The sequence below is a fragment of the Dipteris shenzhenensis genome, chromosome 17 (assembly GCF_047967505.1).
Source record: "Dipteris shenzhenensis isolate YYH24624 ecotype China chromosome 17, Dip_SZ_1.0, whole genome shotgun sequence".
NCBI lineage: Eukaryota > Viridiplantae > Streptophyta > Polypodiopsida > Gleicheniales > Dipteridaceae > Dipteris > Dipteris shenzhenensis.
Window position 1 is genome coordinate 5,662,228 of NC_141612.1, and position 9,334 is coordinate 5,671,561.

Here is a 9,334-nt window from a genome sequence, read left to right on the forward strand (position 1 = left end):
GGGAAAAGTGTTGCCCTTCCTTTGATGGGATTGAGTCAGGCCCGCCCTTTGCCGAGTGTGTCTCAGGTGCCATGAGTGTGCTCTCTCTAACTTTCACATGTGGCCAAAACTTGGGAGGATCAACAATTGACTGAAATAGATGTTTCTGATGACATAGAAGAGGAAATGTAACATGCTCTTGTTCACCAGAATAAATGAAATTGTTTACTTTTCAGAATATCTACATGCATGCACATGCAAAATCCCTGTTGTTGCCCTCGTGGCACGCATGCACGCACAGGTAACAAATGGATCTTTATTTATCCATCAGTGTAATTCAGACTACAAAAGCGAGGAATTATGCCATAATGAACTTACTAACTTTATATTCATGTGAGTGTAACACACTGACATGCAGATTTTGTAAATCCATATGTACAAAGTAAAAGTTGGAATGTATAAAAGGAAAAATGTTTGACTTTGGTCTTTATTGTTCTTTGCACGAGATTGGAAATAGAGCTCTCTCTCTCTTCCAAGTGTTTTGAGTTCTCTTTTGCTTCCATTGTAGTACCTTCTATTCCCTTTCATTTCCCCCTTCTTTTCTCTCGTCCCCTGTTTTCTCCCATCTTTCCTCTCCCTTTTTCTCTATTGTGGAAACACATTGCGACAATGTGGAAGTTTGGAGTGTGAAAATAGAGGACAGTTCGGATGGTGGTGTGGAGGGAGATGGTGGTGTAGAGGGAGGTAGAGAGATGGTGGGAGGAAGGGGGATGGTGGGATGGAGGAAGAAAAGGGGATAGAGGGAGGTAGAGAGATGGTGGGGTGGAGGGTGATGAGGGTGTAGAGAGAGGTAGAGAGGTGGTGGAAGGAAGAGGGATGGTTGGGTGGAGGGAGAAAAGGGGATGGAGGGAGGTAGAGAGATGGTGGGGTGGAGGGAGATGGGATGGGGAGAGCTAGGGGGATTACCTTGAGTGGTAGAGGTGATGGAGGTGGGGGAGTTTTGACGAAAAAGTGATGGAGGCAGGGGATGGACAGAAAAAGGGGAGGTGGTGGGGAGGGAGATGATGGGAGGTGGAGATGATAACCTATCCTAACCTAATGTAATTAGTTGTGACTAACCTAAGGGTTAGTTTCTATCCTACTCTCTCTATCTTAAGGGGCGATGACGGTTTCGATGGTTCGATGGTGATGACACGGCATGGCACGACAACAAACGGTGATGGTCATACGATAGCAGTAGTGGCTTGATCCATGCAGCGGTGGCGGGCACAGGTACAAATAGGTTGTGGCGACGGTGGGGCACAGAGGTCGATGGCAGTCGGGCACTAACATCACTTCTCTTCTCTACCTGCATTTTCCTGCCATTTCACTCTCATTCTTTCAAAACTTTCAAGATTTTTGAATGAGATTCAACCAACCTTCTCCTTTCTCTATTTTGGGCACTTCTCCTTCAAATCTCACCACTTCCTCTCTCATTTGAGATTCTCCCACGATCTCAAATCATTTCATTCAGGAAGACAAGGCAATTAATGTTCTGAGCGAGCCATGAATGATGCAGGGTGTTTGGAGCTTAGAAGGAGCTACTGGACGAGATTCTTTGAGAAAGGATCAAAGAAGATTGACTTTCAAGCAGTGCAATTACTGATGTATGAAAATCAATCTTTCTTTTGCCCATCTCTCAATACTAGTTACTATTGCAATTTCTAAGGGTGCATGATTTTGAACCATTTGTGAAGGTTTGGGTTCCATCCAGACAGCTTGTATGGAGGTTCAGGTGAGAGAATCTTTGGAACAATGCAACATAGTGATTATGACAAGATTTGTTTGTTAATGAGGTAACTTTGAAGAAACAGTTAGTTCGTAGTTCATTTTGTATAGTTGTGTTGTTTTGTTTTATTACATGGTTTGAAAGCGTTGAAAAATTTATTTATTTTGTAAGAAATTCCATGAGAAATGAGTCTTTTCGACTCTTAGTATCAATGGTTTTCTATAGAATATTGCTTGAAATAGATTTCGAGATGTTTGGGAGCATATAATTTGTTTTGAAGCAAGAACCATCAACTTCATCAATCCTGGAACACATTTGGGACCACTAGGAGGGATAGGTTTGATCACATTTTTCTTTCAAAGAACCTAGCTCCAAGAATTAGGTACTATTCATTCATGTAGTTTTAGAATGTTTTTAGTTTTCAAACTCAAATCTGGGTCTATCAGAGCAACTTGCATGGAGATTCAAGTGAGAAAACCTTTAGAATAATACAAGACAATGAAAATAATGAGATTTTATGATGCAACTAGTGGTTAATTTGTAGTTTGTTTTGGTAGTTGTGTTGTTTTCTTTTAATATATGATTTGAAGAGGAAGAAAGATTTGTTTGTTTTAAAAGATACGCTCTTACTATTGAGGCTTTTTATAGAAGATGGTTTGAAATAGATTTGGAGTTGTTTGGAAGCATATAATTAGTTTTGGAGAAAAATACATAAACTTCAGCATCCTAGATTACAGACCATTGAGGAGGACAAGTTTGATCACGTATTTTCTTCAAAGATCCCTATGAGGTATTGCTCATTCACATAGTTTAAGAGTGTTTGATGATAAGTAAATGTTTTTTTGAATTTGTAGAGTTCAATCGTTAGATTTTGCATGCAATTGGGGTTTTCATTTTTGCTTGGTTTGATACTTTTTTGAAACATGTCATGTTTGTATATTGTTTGTTGATGTCAATGCTATACTATATTAGGTGGAAAGTGCATGAAATCATGCAAGACGCTCGGAATTAAAAAAAGGTGAATATCCATTTTCAAATAGATGCAGAGAATGCACCATTTTAAAAGAGGAATCAGTCCTCCTTAGCAAGTGAAAGTGATTTAGTAGTTCTCTTGAAAAAGAAAGTCATTTAGTAGCTCTTCAAAATCAAGGAAAAATACATATGGATTTGTGGATAGAAGGAAAAATATATCCGATAGATCCACAAACTTGTCAGACTCCTCAATTCCATGGATTGACCAGCTTAATAAAGTTCCTATGTAAGGTTGATAATGGTTTGTTAGGATATTGTCGAAGGTTGATTGGTCATGGAGCAAGTAGCCTTCATAGCCACCAATATCAATCTTTGCTTAATGAAAGAGACAAAAGGATCGCAATGTTGAGAGGCTTGGAATCAACATTTGGTATCATCTATGCAAGCTACAAGTGTTCAAATGTCTACATATGATGGCATAGAGAAGAAAAATTAGGAATTATAGGTAAAGGTTCAAACATTAGATGCTCAATTGGTAGAGAGCACTATACTTATGGATGCAAACCACAGCTTTGAGGGATGAGATAAAAAAGTTAGAAAAAAAATTATCATTCATGAAGGATACTGCAATGGGTCCAAGACTACGTAATAGTAAAATTGCATCCAATGGATGAAATATCCAAGAAAATGGGCACTGGAAGCATTGAGTGAGAGCTTGTAGGAGTGTTTCAGAAATCATGTCTATCCATGATGAATACTATGGTGCTATGGGTGAAGTATTTATGAAAAAAATGATGGAGTCTATTATACAACATCCAAAATTCAAAAGTCTAAAATTAGAGATATCTGAGTCAATGAACAAAGTTGTGGAGCATTTCAATGCAACTAGTGCGCAGGGAGTTTGTGATACTTCAGGGATAAGTACAAGGGCATATCCACTCATATTTAAGAGCTTAAAACAACATGTCTTTCTATGGGAGCAAAAGTTAAAGCCCCACTTCCTAAACTGACTGATCTTGATAAGGCCAGGCATGCACTCAATTTGGGCGTACTTGTCGGTGAGCCCCAGCATGTATGTAGTACACTAACTTTGAAAACAAAGGCTAGAGAGTCTAAAGAATTGGAATTGACAATCAACAATAACTTTGTGATGGACGTTCGAAGAGTTCTACAAGCCATGGTGAAGTTTTATGATATGCCTATGGAGGAATGCAATGGTACTCTGAAGATTGTACTAAAGCTTGATGAAAGTGAGGTGGTCAAAGGTCAAAAATTAAAAAGAGTTAGTTTGAAAATGATGAATATAATATTGGACCTTGAGGTTGAGCTTGATGATGCAAGATAGTTTAGTGTGCAATCTGTATAGGAGATTTGATGGTTGGCTGCCTTTGAGGTATGATGGAAATTTGAATTTTAATGCAATAATGCAAAAAGACTTATAATATTTTAAAATAACATGTGAGTTTTTTTTGCAGGTGCCGAAAGAGTCACATTCAATTTTGAAGTGGTTTTTTGACCAAACCGATATCCCAAGTGTGATAAAAGGTCATAACAATGGTGAGCTACTTGAAGTTAAGGGCTATGGATCCTTCCATGTAGAATGGCATCTACCTGCTGACCTCAATGTAAAAGAATGTGGACTAGAATAGATGTATCATGGCACAAAGAGAGAGAGATCAAGTGAGGAAAAATCCATTGTATTATAATGAAGGAATGTCCTCCATTGTATAGAGTGAGAGGATGGTGTAGGAACCTCCCCTATATTAGTGGCAATCAGCCCCTACATTAGTGGGACTGGCCTAAATCAAAGGAACCTCCCATGTGGGGGCCTTTGTGCTTACATCATCACTTAGGTCACAGCCTAGGCACCTCATAGCACTGGATGTGCTTCTACAACACACACACACACACACACACACACACACACACACACACACACATGTGACTCCCCTAGATGCACACATGCACCTTAGAGCAAGCCCTTGACCATGCTTAGTTTGCCTCTTGCAATGTCAAGGATACACCTAGTCTCATAGTTTCTCATGCCATCTCATGGTGGTCAAGGATAAATCTATGGCTAGGATCTCATACTAGCAAAGGTGCCCAAGGGTCAAGGTTTACAAAAATGGGATAGAAAACACACATCACATGGCCTATATCATATGGTGACCAGAGGTGACTTACAAAAGACAAAACACATGACATTCTTTTTGGAGTACTACTCCAGGCAGAGAACCTCAAAATTTGATCAAGTGATGATAAACAAAAATTCAAAGACAAATTGCTCAAAAGGCAAAGTCCTTGTCTTCTACCACAAATTTTGATGCTTCATTTGTTGATGGAGTTCTCTCTTCAACCAGATTTGTCATAGTCCTCTTTTTCTCATGGCAAAACTTCTAAGAGTGATTATTCTTGCCACAATAAGAGCAAGGGTTGATTTTATAACAATCCTTCTCAAGATGATTGTTTTTCCCACAGTGTTTGCATGCCTTGTACGTGCTCTTTGAAAACTTCATTGCAAGTGCTTCTGCGTGCATTTTGCCCATTCTTGAAGTGTTCTTTCTTTCCTCTTCTTGTAAGGCACTGATGATGCCCTCTAATGTGGGTTGAGGAAGATTCTTCAAAGTAGTAACCACATAGTCAAAGTCTCGAGGTATACTCTTTAAAAGCACTGCCATAGCATCATCCTCAGTGATAGGAGAATTAATCGAGGCTAGTTGTGTCATAAGACTCCTCATAGTGTTGACATGAGTAGCAACATTATCTCCTTCCATTTTAAGTTCAAAGAACTTAATTTTCAAATTTAATTTGGAAGTATGAGAGCTAGCACCAAATAATATGTCTAACTTATGCCATACTTCGAAAGGGGATTCCAAATATGAAATGTGGTTTACATAATCATCTCCCAAACCTAATGCAATTATTGCATAGGCTTTCTCTATCCTTTTTGCATCTGCAGGTGTAGAAGTAGAGTTAGTGGCCTTTCCTTTACCTTTGATTGTAGTTGATTCACCTTCCTGAGAGGATTGAGTTCTTGCCTTAACTAAGTCCCATAAATTTTCTTTCATAAGCATAAACTTTATCTTCATCTGCCAAGTATGGAAGCCTTGGCCATTGAACTTGTCAATTTTATAAGTAGCCACGAGGGGGTCTTACCTTTTTCAGGTAGTGTCTACTCTCTTACAAAGTGACTAATCTTATTGAATAAAGAAATCTCCCTCCATACAAATGTAAATTGCTAGAGGTAAATTCAAAAAAGCCTAATTGTTTAGCATATTCATACCACTTCTCCCAAAGTTTCTTGGCTGGGGTCTTCTTCACTTTGAACTTTGTCCTTCTTGTAGTCTTCTTCAAGTGCTTAGCATTGGAAGAACCTTCAAAGCTTAGCATTTTGACAAGAGATCAGTCCCAACTAAATTTCAATCTGAAATTGCATTCTCTGATCTATACTTTAGCATTACTTCAATCCTCAAACATCATCCTAGCATTTACTCTAGCATCAAATTTCCAAAACTATCAAAAATGCTTTGTAGAATACTAGCTCATCTTGGAGGGCAAAATTCACACAACTGGAGGAGAGCTTGAGAGGGCTTTCTATGCAAAACTAAATTTTGAGTACCAAGGTAGATTTAACATAGAGCATAGGTGAAATAGTGTGCCATCTTGTCTGGGAGAGTTGCACCTTCTTTGACTATCTTTTCCTTGATTTCTCCCTGCTCTAGCACGCATTGGCCTTCAAAATTCACCAGCAACAAGCTCTAGACATAGAGCAACTTGTGCTAGAAGGGCTATAGCAATAGATTAGCATAGAGGTAGAATTGCATGATTTGTCATTAGAATTTGCTTGGCTTAGCACGGGTGATATAGTCCATCTCTGGAGGAATGTTCTAAGCTAGAGGTGCGCCCCATAGGGTAGAGTCTTCAGCTAGGAGGGCTTTGAAAAAGACGCAAGGGATGAGGAGAATAGAGCTAAAACATTTTTGAAGAGGAAGGAAGAAGAAAGCTCAAAAAGAGGTGATGGAGAAGATGATGAGGTGGAACTACCAAAATGAGTTCTCCAAAGCCTACCAGTTTTGATACCAAATATAGAAGAATGTGGGATAGAATAGATGCATCATGGCACAAGGAGAGAAAGCTCAAGTGAGGTAAAACCCACTTTATTAGAATGAAGGAATGCCCTCCATTATATAGAGTGAGAGGATGGTGTAGGAACCTCCCCTATATCAATGGCAATCAGCCCCTACATCAGTTGGATTGGCACAAATCAAAGGAACCTCCCATGTGGGGGCCTTTGTATTTACATCATCACTTAGGTCACAACCTAGACACCTCATAGCACTAGACGTGCTTCTACAACACACACACACACACACACACACACACACACACACACACACACACACACACACACACACACGTGACTCCCCTAGATGCACACATGCACCTTAGAGCAAGCCCTTGACCATACTTATCCCAACAGTCAAGACTATTAAATGTATGTTTAATGTGGCACATGGAGAAAATACAAGCCATCCTTGTCCACTGTGGATGCAAACGAGAGTACCTGCAAAGAATGGTAAAAAGAATCAAAAGCAATGGGCCACTGAACTTGTAGAGATAGATCAAACTAAGGCACTTGATAGGGATGCTCTAGGGAAAGATCCATCATAAAGCCCAATTCTTAAAATTCCTCTTGAGCGAGTACACATTTGTGCACTTCATGCTATTGTGAGAATAATTAAAAAGTTGGTGCATTTGTACATCATTGATGCATATAACTTGAAGCCCCAACAAGAGAGTGAGAGGATGATTGCAAGAATTGAAAAGGTTATTTCAGATATGGGACTACACTCTGGGCAAGTAAAGATTACAAAAGATGAGAAAAGATATGGATAAATAAGCAATGTTCCTTGTAAGCCAAGCTTTGGTGGTGTCAAGGATTTAAAATTCCTTTTTGCAAAGAAGAAGAATGACAAGCTCAAATGTGCTAATGAGTTTGATGTATGGAGAAAGTTACACAATGCCTATTGTGAACTAGGAGAGAAGGGACAAAAAAGATTGGAAAAGGTGCGAGTGTGGTTAGCTCTTGATAGCTTGGTATCTTTACTACAAAAGAAAAGATTCGAAGATGATGATGCATAGTGTTTCATCAATGCTGTGAATGACTTTAGTCGGAATATGGAGATAGCTTGGGGAAAGAATCATTTCACATAGTACATGGTAATCTCTAACTCAGACATTGAGATGTGCATATTGAATGGTCTTAAATTTACTAATTTGTTTTTCTATTTGGCAGCACATTTTATATGCTCATGCACCATACATGGCATGGAATTATGGAAGCATTGGAGTGTGGTCCACTCAGGGCATGGAAAGATCGCATTGGCAAGCATGTTGTGCATATAATAGGGTGACTCAACATGGGGGTGGTAGAATCAAGTCAAGCCCAATGGTTCAATTGGTTCAATGGTGGTAGAAGCGTATCGAAATAAGAGCAATTGCAACACTAGCATTCAAAGAAATAGTGTCCCATGTAGTGCAAGATGTTAACGTGAAACGTCGAAGAAGAATATACAACTCATCAAATGCAAGATAGAATCATGCAAGGTGGCATGTAACCCATCATAGAAAAGGGCGCATATGGGTGGAGACAGATGAAAATGATGGTGTAGACTCTTCCAATGTGGATGCCCATGCATGAGTTTCAGAATTTCTTTATAATTTTACTTATGTGATTTGCAGTAAAGCCAACGTTTAATGGCCATGAGTTGCAGTATAAATGAGAAATTCCATTTAGAATCTGTTTGAAAAAAAAAGAACCAAATATGGCTAAGGAGCAAAAGAAAAAAGAACTAAATACGGCTAAGGAGAAAAGAGAGAAAAGAGAGGGGAAAATAAGAAAAGAGTGAAAAAAAGAGGGGAAAAGAAGATAAGAGAGGAAAAAAGAGAAGGGAAAAAGAGAGACAGCATATGCATGAGCATATGAGCATATTCTCATGCATAAGCATAAGCATAAGAAAAGAGAGAAAAGAGGATGAAAAAGAGGGAAAACAAAGAGAAGGAAGAGGGGAAAATAAGAAAATAGTGGAAAAAGGAGAGTGGAAAAGAAGAAAAGAGAAGAAAAAAAGAGGGGGAAAAGAGAGAAAGCATATGCATATGCTTATGCATGAGCATATGAGCAATATGCTCATGCATAAGCATAAGCATCTACTTTAGCATATGCTTATGAAAAGAGAGAAAAGAGGACGAAAGAGAGGGGAAAAGAGCATATGCTTATGAGATCATATATAAGCATAAGCATATGAGCATATGCTCATGCATAAGCATAAGCATATGCTTATGAGCTCATGTAGAAGCATACGTAGAAGCATATGCAAAAGAGAGGAAAAGAAGGGATTTGCGGGGAATTAAAACATGCATTTTAGATCACCAAATTAAAATGTTTTAAACATTTTTTGACCCCCCCTAAGAGCGTTTTAGTCTGCCCCCACCACGATTTTTAACCGAAACTGGCTACAACCTGTTACCGCATGGTAAAGCCACACTACCATGTGGTATCATTGCTATTATACTGCCCGGTGTTAACGTATACTGCACGGGTCTTATATACACCGC